The sequence below is a fragment of the Platalea leucorodia genome (assembly GCF_965183815.1).
Source record: "Platalea leucorodia genome assembly, chromosome: 10".
Taxonomy (NCBI): Eukaryota; Metazoa; Chordata; class Aves; order Pelecaniformes; family Threskiornithidae; genus Platalea; species Platalea leucorodia.
In genome coordinates, this window is record NC_138832.1 from 8973038 (window position 1) to 8985011 (window position 11974).

At 45.2% G+C, this 11974-nt stretch overlaps 1 long non-coding RNA gene across 2 annotated transcripts; it reads right to left on the reverse strand.

Annotated features, from left to right (window-relative positions):
* Positions 1–2301: 2301 nt before the first annotated feature.
* On the reverse strand, positions 2302–9299 carry LOC309595799. Of its 2 annotated transcripts, XR_014229322.1 has the most exons (3): positions 8642–9299; positions 4875–5710; positions 2302–3486 (listed from the first exon to the last, which is right to left on the reverse strand). It is a non-coding gene; the product is annotated as an uncharacterized lncRNA (long non-coding RNA). The 2 variants fall into 2 exon arrangements; XR_014229323.1 differs by having other exon boundaries at positions 4875–9299.
* Between the last annotated feature and the right edge of the window lie 2675 nt (positions 9300–11974).

Here is an 11974-nt window from a genome sequence, read left to right on the forward strand (position 1 = left end):
TTGCCCAGGCTCCTCCATCGCCGAGGCAGGCCTGTCCTCCGCCACTGCTTTGTGCGCCTCGAAGGAGGAAAGAAAAGGGGCTGTCTGCATCACTTCGGGTCTTCCTGTGAATCACGGGATTTGGCGGAGCCTCTTTCTCCCCACGCATAGGAAATCCAGCCCCCTGACACTGGGGAAAATACACCTAAACGCCCATCAGACTGGCAGACGTGGGTACTGGGGCGTTGGGGCAGGGCAGGGTCCCCTGCCTTGACCTCGGCACACTAACGACGCTGGCAGCTTTGTGTCAGGACAATTGTGATAACCAAATCTCATGCTTCAGTGCTCCAGCTGGTTGCTTGCAGGGGTCGGATCCCTGGATGCACAACTGCCCGAATATATTGTGGGATTTTTCTCCTCTGCTTTCCTTTGCAGCATTAGTGTGGTCACAGCTAGCAACCGACCATCGCTCTGACACGGTGCAGGGAACCCTTAGCAGATGCTGCTCCACATCTGGCAGAGCAGGGAGCTGATAGGCTTCAAAGGTAGGCCTTCGTTGGTAATGACTTTTCACTAAGCAAAGAGACAGGCGCCACTTTCCCGTGCACAAATGAAAGGGATCCCCTGCACCCCTGTCACCTCCCAGCACCAGGTGGATAGAAAATGCACTTATTAAGTGCATCTCCATTTGGTGGAAGATAAGGCTGAACTGTGCCTCCAGATGCTGTCCATATCTTTAATTGTCTGAAGGAAAAATTTGATCTTGAGGTAAAATAATAAGAAAGCATGGAAATGCCTGGATAGCTCCAATGGTCTCAAATGGGGGGAAAAAACCCAGTGTCCTGGGTCTGGAGTTAAGGACAATGCAACAGTGCAAGTGGAAATTCATGGTTTCTTATATTCTAGCATAAACAATTATGTATCAGCTGAAGACTTTCCCCTTCTTTCTCTAAGGGGTGGAGACCAAGTTTTATTTTATGCTGCATAAATACTTGGTGTCAAGAAAAGGATAATGATTCTTAAAAATAACTTTATTCATAAAGAGCTGTAGCAATCAACTCCTGATATACATCTAGCATTATTACTGTCGGCTCAGAAAACACGATTAAATCAATTTAAATGTTCCTTTGTATGAAACAACCAATTTAAGCAATTTTAACTAAGCAAATAGGCACGATCCCTAGTGAATGCGGTATTGTTGCAGCTAGGTGTTCAGCTACAGTTCGGGCGGGTTAACTCTGGAGTGGGAGGAAGGAGCCTTTATCAAATTGCCTAGAGCAGCAGAATGAAATATGCCCTGCAGCTAACTAATATCAGGAACATGTCATAGCTGGCCTATTTCCAGAAGGCTGGGAAAAACAGCAGCTGCCCTGTCAAGTTCAGCGACGAGAGCCTGACATTATTGGACAGCGGGCAGAGAGACCATTCAACCACACAAGCGTTTCAGGATCTGCTTTTATTTTAGTTACTGAAGACATTTCTCATTAATGACCGATATCAATGCCATTAAAAGCAGCATCCAACAGCACCTTTCTGATTGCATGCAAAAGCTGTTGGCTTGACTTCTGTGCGATTTCTCCCCAGCGGACAAAAGCATTAGTCCTGTTTCGCCCTTCTGGGTGAGCCATTTCTTTGTTCCTCCTGCCAACCAGCACATTTCCAGATCCAAAGCATTCCTGGTCCCGCTGGCACCCCGCTACGGCAGGAAGAACGGATGTACAAAAGCAGAAGTATTTGCTGATGTTACAGGAAGTTGGTTAGCTGAGATCAGCAACGGATTTAGTAGATGACCAGTTTTGTTCTTGCTGGTACGGGAGCCACCGAGGTTTGCAGGGCAAGGTGAAGGGAGGGGGGTCAGAGGTATCGGGGAGCCGCACATTTTCTGGCTAGATGATGCATAAGGTGGGAGAGCCAACGTTCTGGTTACTCTGGTATGTGCAGCTTTTTAGAAGGCAAAATAATTTAATAAACATGTTGTGTCTCTGAGCAGATTCCTGATTTCGTAATCGTTTTGTCCTCTGTGCCAGTCAGGCGTATCTCGGTGCTCAGGCCCAGTGAACCATGGCCAGTTGTAAGCAACTCTATTAACAGACTTTTAAAAACATTCCTTGGTTTCCACATGCCTCTGGTGGCGGGATACCTGGAGATAATAACTGAGTATTCATCGTTTGGAAAGACTTGAAATAGTGCGCTCTGAGTCAGATCTTCAGGTCACCGCCCATTCACTAACCCTCCTCTTCCCCCCATTTTTTCCTCCCAGCTTTGCCATTGCTGCTGGGTGACTCACAGGGAATTAGCAAAATTTATCTGCTGGTTTTGTTGGGTTTTTTTTCACAAGACAAGCCTCCTAAAAAAGCAAAGAGCACAATGATTTTTCAGCAGATTAATGACTGAGACCAGCAGGACTCCCTTGTGACCAAAAATTAGTCCGTGCAGACAGAATGGGGGAAAAAATGGAGAATTCAAGGCATATTAAACTGGTCCTGATATGAGCACCAACATTTTTAATCAAGAGGAAAATCAAAAAGGAGTATCTCATTAGAATATATATATAGCATTAACCAAAATATGAATTTAGCATGCAAGCATCCCATCTTCATCATGACTACAGAGAGATCCCTCCACTCTGACTAGTAGTTTAAATAAGCTAAAATTATTTTTCTAGCCCAATATTTCAAATGGTAGAGGAAGCCAGATGTACCAAAACAACATTTAAAAAGAGACACACCCTTCCTAGGAAGTAGGGAATAGATGTTATTTGCTGGAAAATACCTTTTTAAATAACATTATTCCTGTTCTCCATCTTGTTGACTTTTGCAGAAATTAGTCATCGAAGTGATTCTGAGTGGTGACAGTCTCCATGGATTTTGGGAAGCGGTGTCTATCTACCTACTCATTTCAAGACTGGGACTTCCTGGATGATGAGAGTTCACCAAGATTCCTCTCCCTGCTCAGCTAATAAATTACAATTTACTTATCAAAATAAAAATAAGCAAAACCTCTGACCCTACGCATTCCTCCTCTGGAGCTGTCAGTAACTTCCTTTTTCATGTACATCTTTGCCTCTGTTGACCTTCGTTGGGAAAATGCTTTCACGCTTTAGGCAGGGGGTTGGAGGAAGTACAGACATTTTGCACTTTATGCAGTAGTGCAAGGAATGGTCGCTGTCACAAGAATTACACAATTCCTACAAAACACTCTGTGTTGGCTTATCACAAAATGTCAGCCATCCTCAGAAACGCTGACTTGGATTGCTGCAGACAACGCCGCGCTTTGGGCTGGTATTTGTGGCATTTATTGGCTTTCGTTTGCAAACATCCGTGAAGAATTATCCCAGTGGTCCTGGTTCAGCGCCGCAGTGCGGGACCAGACGTGCGACGGCGTCTGTCACAACACGGCAGAGAGGCTGGCGCTCGGAACTACGCGTACCTAAAGACACATTGAAGTCCTGCCCGACGGGATTTACTGAGTCCCCGCACGCTGCCAAGGTCCAGCTAGCCTAAGGGCCTGCAGAAATTTAAACAAGGATTATCTTAAAAAGGCAGAAAACAAGCAAAGGCAGATCCTGTCACCCCAGCAGCGCAGCTGACGTGGGCTCCGTGCTGCCAGACCCGAAGCACAACCCCGTGCCGTGGGGCCCTACGCCCCTGGAGGCACCCAAGACTTTGAGTAGCCCAAGCCCCACTGCCGTGACCGAGCACGTGGGGCGCCCACCTTCCCCCCAACAGCTCTGAGGTCTGGGCTTGCTCCGCTTCCTGCTCTGCAGGGAACTTGCTCCGGGCATGCGAGAGCTGCGAGGAGTGGCTTGGAGGGGGAAGAAGGCACACCTGAAATCGAGAGACCCACGCAAAAGATACTGGCTTTGTTTAAACCTGTCCTGAACTGAACCTGAACCTGTCCTTCAACCTGCTCAGGTTGAAGCCTGAGCAATGTAACTACCAGCAAGGTATTTGTCTTTTTTGTTTGAAACAGCTGTTTTTCAAGCCCAGCTTGACTCCCTGAACAATGTGGCCTGATGGAGTTGCTGACTTTTCACGCAGCAAAAGGTAAAAAACCAAGAGTTTGTTTTAACATGACAGGAGCTCCGTGCTTGCTGCACAGCAGCCTTCAGAGCTGTTCCACTAAACGTTTGCTGCAAGCGTCTGCAGCATCGCTGCTGCTGCACGAGGGGAACCACCAGCGTTTATTAAAGACGTTGTCATGTGGCACTGAAAACCCCGTGCACCAGGACACCGTAAAGCCCAGGCTGACCTCCTTTTACTCTTCCCACCCATCTCCTTTGACCACACGCATTGCTCTTCTCGCCCTGAAGCAGTCACCTGAGGTCCCCGGCAACCCCTTGCAAAAGCAAAGCAGAATGAAGAGCAGAGCCAAGACCAGTTATGAAAATCGGATTCTTTCCTTCACTGTGCAGCAAGCATTAGCGAGAGGTACATTTTCTCCATGCCGCTAACAAGGACAACTCTTCTGCTCCCCTCACTCAGCAGCACTTGCATCAACAAGATGCCTGGGTGACCCAGAAGCTCCTATGTGACACATTTCAGTGCAAACCACCAAAATTAACGTGACTGATGGCAGCCACCTTACTCTGCTGGCTTACTCAAAATTAAATGGTCTCCGGCAGCACAGGAGTGGACAGATGTCCACATTGCAACACACACGTGCAGCAAACTCCTAGGACTACACAGGCGTAAAAGGACTTCTCGGAGATGGGCTGTGCACGGGAAGTGCTCTTGCTAAAGTCAAGCACCTTATTTTAGCCAACAACTTAGTTAACACATCCTCTGTTTTTTCAGTCAATGTTTAGATGAAAGCGCGCCAGCAAGAAGCCAAGGGAAGCCTGCGGCAGGACTTCAGCCCAGGATATCTGCGCTGGAAGCTCGTTTGTACCGTACCTTCAACTGAAGTCAGAGGGAAGGCTGGACGACTCCAAACGCAGGCGGTTGGTGCTGGCAGGAGGTCTTCCCACCAGGCAAGGGGGAGCGAGGGAGAGACGTGGGCTTTCCCCCGTTGCCGTTTCTTTCTAAGGAATGAACAGGTTAATCTGGTTTCAGCAGGCACCTGAGTGCAGGACCTGCCTGCAAAGCCCAGGAAGCATTTCGAAAAGGCTGTAGAAGACTAGCTGCGTGGCGTGTCTCAGAAGGCGTCTGTAGAGCTACACACAGGTGAGCCAGACACAAGGATTGTTTGAAAAATAAAAAATCTGTCCAACCTACCAGCACGGACAAAGAGGCCAACAGGCTGACGTGTGACGACAGAAACTCGAGAGAAGGCAAGAGGAGGTGGCAAGGCTGTTTCAGCAACAGGGGAGAAGAATGAGGAAGGCCAGCAAGAGACCACGAGGCAGCAACCCGATCAGATAACTCGCTGATAGAAGGCTGTGTTTGCCGAGGCTTGCAGATCCAGCTGGCACCGTCTCAATGCAGGCGAGGCATCAGGTGGCAGAGCTCACATGCCAAGGCCCCTGCCTCCCATGCAGGTCGTGGCAGCCGTCCAAGTATCTCAGAAATCTTCTCTGGGCAGATTACAAGGGAAGCAGAGACAAAGCACACGCCAGGCCAGGAGGGAACGGCACTTCAGGACTCTCTTTCCCTTTGCAAGACCTTTTCAGTTGTATGGTATGAGCCGGCAAAGTCATCATTCAAATCCTCAAATATTAAACGCTGTTCTAGGAGTAACACCAGACCCTGAATCTGGATTTGGGTTAAGGGTACAAGACTGGATGAGATGCCTGGTGAGGAAAGAGTCAGATAGTTCAGCAGAAGAGCGCTTTTAGAACTCAGTTTATATTTAAAAGGGGAAATAAGTGAATTTATAAGGTCCCAAGATAAACGACCAGGCAGCAGGGAGCTTGGATTCCTGCATACTGTCAGCCACCCAGAATCCTGCTTGACCCAGCAGAAAGCCCCTTCAGAATCTGCCCTCAAAAAACCCCATGAGACAGGGATGTGAAGAGGGAGAAGTGTTCTCAAAAGGACTGCCAGGCCCCATAGCAAGGGGAGAAACCAACCGTTCTTCTGGGACGGAGAAAACGGGACCTCATCTGAGCCCTCTCCAGACAGCCAGAAAGCCGAAGGTCCCAGAAAAAGAAAGAAGCTTGATGCTTTTCGAACCTGACTCCAGACACTAACCCTATTTAGCAAGCAGTATGCTCAGTTAATTGCAGAACAGAGCACCTGCACCTCTAACTGCAGGAATGTAACATATCATAAAGTGCTTGACAGAGATGACAATAAGAGAATTTTGCTTCAAATAACATTTTTTTGCCAAACCTCTGCTCTTAATTTTATCTATTAACTGAAATCCACTCCTCAAATTGGAAATCTGTGCTAGCATCTGATGGGCTAATACAACTTTTACACCGTGATAGCATCAAGAGTTTTTAAATTCACCAAGGCTTATCTAAGCCTCAGGTTGCTCCGTTTCTTCAGAACCTGGAAAAGTTTTCCAAAACTCGGTTCCCTTCTGGTGTAAATACTGTTCGGCAGCATCAGAAAGGCTTTCCAAGGGGAAGTGAGACAGGCTAGAGCTCCTGTCTCTGAACCCCCGCCAAGCGCATCTTAAATTACAAACTTACAGACTCATGTGGTCCTGCTACGGATGAGAGTTTAAAAAGAATGGCAAGTACAATGACACTGATCTTCTGTTTAATTGCCACACAAATCAGATAATTGGATACAGAGGATTCAAATAAAAGCTGAGTATTCGACAATACAAAATCGAGAGGGAAAAAACAGCTATGCACAATTACTGCGTTTTCAGTGATTCCTGTGAAATAGCTGAAAATGATCCAGAGATTTAATTACTGTCTTGGAAAATATTCTTGCTACAAATGAGATGATAGATCGTGCTAAAGGAGAATGTGAATCTTGTTATGTCTAAACAATCAACAACTATTGAAACAAAGAACAAGGAAGCTTGATATTTAAATTGAAACATCAGTCTTCATAGTCAAAACCTACAGAAGAATGTGAGGTGATTTATTTTAGGGCAAAATGCTGGCACTAGTAAGTAGGTAAAAATCACTGGGAAATACGGCAAAACCAAATAACTCATAGGCTTCAAGGCCTGAATGAATCAATTCTGTCATTCAATCCAACTGCCCGGAGAGTCTTGGGTCTTTTGTTTTTTAAAGTAGTCTCATTTAAGGAACCGACTTTCCAATTTCATATCATCACATCACGATTTAAGGATGTGTAGTTAACAGCCATTTGGAGAGTTTAAAAACCTTTTGCAGCCCAGCTACTGCAGTTCATATTCGGATGTGTTGCCTGAGTATTTTGGTTTTAGATTAAAGGCCTCCTCCCCGCTTTGAACTTTGCAGACTTCAGGGATTGCCAGCGCCAGTCTTAACCATGGTTTAAGTAAAAAAGAATTTGAACTTAGATCCCAAGTAAGCTACCTGCACTCTGGAAGAAGCTAAAATTGATACAACACAGCAGGGAATAATAAGATTAAAAGCATTGCTGACTGTGTTTAACTTCAGTGACTTCTTGTTTTGGAGAGGTATCTAGGCTTAAAACTATAAGGCAGCTGCATGGCTGCGTGCCAGAAGGAAGTTCACAGCAAAGCTGTTTGCACAGCATCAGCCTATTTTTAGTATACGGTTAGGGAGCGAGTTTTTCCCTCCCCCTGCCCCAAGCCTCTGTAATGCCCTCCACTGTCAGGCAGGAGCTTGATTTTTTGCACTGGAATATGGAATTTTTTTTGGCCAGCAGTGTGAAATAGGGTATTGCACATGTGCCAAGCAACCTGCACGTCTAGCCAGGGAATAAAAAACAGGCCAGCACCAGCCCTGGTTGCTCTCTTCTCAGCTGGCATATTGTTTTAGGAAAAATAAAAGCAGAGAACTCAGTTTAAACAAAGTAAGAGCCCATCTCTGGCAAAAATTCAGATGAAGGTTTAAGATTCCTGCCACAATAATTGGGTAAGAAAGAGATCAGTCACTCCAAAGCCTGTATCATCCCAGTGCACGTACGCACAGAATTAAGAAGCATCAAGGAGTTGCGTGCACTAATCCCACACATGTTCCTATAAAGTACTGCTGTCACTTTGCTTATTCTTACACAGCAGAAATGTACATTCAAGGTGTGGGACACATTCAGTCAAAAAGCTGGGAGTGCTGAAGTACTCCCAAAAATCAGAAATGGAAGAGCGGAGAGTGCCTTACGCTGGGTGGTGTCGGAAAGTTCGTACTAACTGTGCAGGCGTGGGCCACTCCGCAAGAGCGTGCCAGTCTCCCCCCAGATGTTGTTATTACCACAAGCGCTATTTTAAAAGAAAAGATGAAAAAGGAAACGCATGGCTGTGAGCCCTGAGGTCAGGCTGAGGAGCTCTGCCAGTGCCGTGTTTTGCTCCAGAACGGTAGTTCTGACTCCCTGCAGAAAGCCTTGGTGTGAAAACCTAAGAGGGCAGCGTAAGAAATGCCAGCAGGGAGGCACTTCAGCTAGCCGTGTCCCCAGCACCTCCAACCCACATCTGCACCAGTCCCATAAGATGCCCATTAACTTTTCCTTTAAAATCTCAAATTCCAGAGATTCCACAACCTACCCAGGAAAGGTACTGCAGAGCTTAACTCTTCCTGCCGTCAAGGCCAACCGCCCATCCTGATGTCTAAGCTAAATGTCTCCTGCTGCAACGTAATCTGTTTGTCTCGTCCTACCTGCAGCGGCGAGGGAAAAATATTTCCTTCTTCTTTGCAGCTACCTCGTACCGATTTGAAAACACGTCTCTCCCATCACCTTGAAACAAGCCCAGTCTTCCATCCTGTCATCCCTCTCATTGCTTTTCTCTGGTTGTCTCCAGCTGCTCCATATTTCCATGCAGTGCGGTGCCTACAGCTGGATACCACGTTCCAAGAAAGGCTTTGTACTACCGCATGAGGAAGAAGGACCACGTCATGTATCTTACAGACGACATTCCTGTTCATACATTCCACAACATTTTTTTTTTCCCCTAGGAACAGGATGCTCTTGGATCATGTTCAGCTGGTGACTGGCTATAATCCCAAGAGAACATTTCTGTACCACCCTAGCAGCCTGTCCTGTCCCATCCTGTGTTTGTTCAGCTGACCGTTGCTTCTGCTGAAGCGTACAAATACGCATTTGTCAAATCCATTGCCGGATTTACTGAATCACATTCTAACTCTTTTGAATTGATCAAGTTCACTCTGAATTGTAATTGTCTTCTACTCGGTCAGTAGTTAGCTCGAGTCTGGTGCTCCCTACAATTTAATCAGCATATGCCATCTGAATTGTTCATGAAAATACCAAATACCATCAAGTCAGAGCAGAACTGTAGAGAATCCCACTCAATACATCCTTGCAGTCTGACTGTGAATGATGAATAATTACTCTGAGTAGGGTTTTCCAAACAGGTTTTTATAACCTCACTTTTAAATTGATATCAGACCACGTTCCCCTGCTTTCTTACGGAAAGCCATTAGAGTCAGTTAAAGTAAAGCTGTGCCCACTGCTGCTCCTCTGGTCAAGCAGGTTGCTACCTTGGTGTAGAAGGAGCAACATTAGTTTAACACAATTTGATCTTTCTTTCTTTTAGAAGCTCACCGATAATGTCCCTTTTCCATTAATTTTCCAGTTTAAACTATTGACCCCGAGTTCTGAACAGACGGGTGGAAGCAGAGACAAGCCGAGCCTTCAGGGTTTCCAGTATCCCCCTTTGTCTCTAATGCTTGAAAGTAATTTACCGTATGGGGTATCTGATCTAGGCATGAGGATAACTACTGTTGTTGTGCTTGCGCTGCAATCTCTCACATACGGCAGAATAAGGAGAGCTTGTCTAAGTGAGGAGATGAGAGCCCTCGAAGTATTCACTGCTCTGCCCTAACGTCACACAGCACAAGGACAGTGGGAGTCTTTTGCTCCTGCGCGGCTGGGTCCCTCCTCCATTGTTCCGAGACTTTGGTGACCAGCTATTCCAGTGAGAAGTCACATCCACGAACCAGAGAAGGCTCCTCAACAATATCCTGCACTTCCTGCAAAGATCCCAGCTGACTGAATTAAAACAAAAAAACCAGAGCAAATAAAGTAAACGTGCGTCCAGTAATTACTTCCATGGCATCAAAAGCCATGTGGTGAAGCTACTCCCAACATCGACTTTGATAATTAGCCTCTTCAGGAAACCTTTGCAAAGATGGATGTGGAATCACAGTGTCAATAACTACTCTTCATCAACAAGACCCGATCATTTGGCAATGCCTATTTGCAGATGATGCGTGACGATTTTTTCCTGACACGCGAGTCTGTGCTGACTGAGGATATGATTTTTCTCAGCTCGCAGTAAATACCTACTACGCTCATTAAATCGACTCCTTGTTTAAGGTGATGACATAAGAGCACGTTGTTGATTTTAGAAAATAAAATCTTCATCAATAGGCCAATAGTACCCCTCCTCCTATGGAGTTTTCCCATCACATTTCTTGATACTTTAAAAACACAGAAAGGTATTGCTGTCACACTCTAGGCAGTTATGTATTTGGACAAATCCAGCCTTTTCCAAGGGATCTTTTGTTTTGTTAATCTCTTACCCTACATGTACACGGTTCTAAAGTGCATCCTGGATGTAACTGCTCTTCTGCAGTGTAACATTCTGCATTCCCTTGGCATCTTAGTCTAAATTAATTTGCTCTTGAAAAAGAAAACCAAAAGTTCTTGCAAGGTGAGAGTGGGAAGTTTCAGTGAGTCAGTCGCTTCTCGTTATTGGCTAGGGTTAAATGCAAAGCAGCTTACCCATTGCACAAAGTTAAGAAGAATACACAATTTGCAGAGCTACCACTGAGTAAGTGGCATACTGTAAGTATGCATTCTCACCTCTCTCCTGGTAAAACTTTGATGGGCCTGTAACCTCCACAGGAAATGCTGCATTTATGCATTAAAACGACAGTTTTAAAAGTTATACTTTCAGAAAAAGAACAGATATGCCAGTATGAAATTCATAACTCATTTATTGAATATATATATGCAAGGATACCAATAAAAAGAAACTAATACTGCAAACTACAACTTTGGAAGTAAAGCCAATATAACAGGAACAAAATATACATAACATTGTAGATAGGAATGCATTTACCCTCTTTCATACATTCCTTGTCTTTACACCTAATGTAAATGTACGCTAGAGCAAAAGCTGCAAATGTTAGCCTAACCTGAGTGCTTTTTGACAAGCAACAGTTCTCCAGGATTCTTTAAGGGTTGAGATGTCACTGCTGACTAACGAATGTGCATACGTAGGCATATATAGAAACCACTTCAACAAGTATATAAATCAAGAGCTGTGTTCTGTTTTTTAACCTCCATCACTAATACAGTGGAATCTGTTTCTGGTGACATGGAAGAAGAGTTACTATTTGCTATAATGTACTTTCAGTTCTCTTAAGATTAATTTCATCTAATGAGGATTAATTTTCTTGTCAATCTGATTCAGCATATTAATATTTTTGGAATGCAGTGATTATCACCTGCCAGAGAAGTCTGATATTTCAAATAGATCATCACCTCTTCATCTTTCACTCTGGTTTAGCATGAAGTTATTTTTTCATATAGGCAGCAGTAAGAAGCAAGCTCTCTTCCTTTACATCACGTTTTAGGCCCAGATTCGGTATAATCGTACCAGTCTAGATCAGCACAGCTCTTTGCACCTAAAGATCAGACTCTGCGGAGTGTATGTGTAGCTCCTACTAGAGCCTTATCACGGAACCGCCTGTGGATCAACACCTGCTGAATGAGTAGATCTTCTGATCACCTAATCTATTTCATCCTAGCTAGCTGCACTGATGCCGATATCGAACCGGCCTTTCGCCCTTCCTTGAAATGGAGTGATAGCGCAGCTTACTGCTATAGTGTTTGATCACGCCTTGAGACTCTGGCATTACACCAGCTGTATCCTCAAGTTATTTCAACAATATCCTTCTGATGCCTGTCCTTCCTTGGTACAGTCCTTTCTTGGTATAGCACAATCGCAGATCTGTTAATATAGA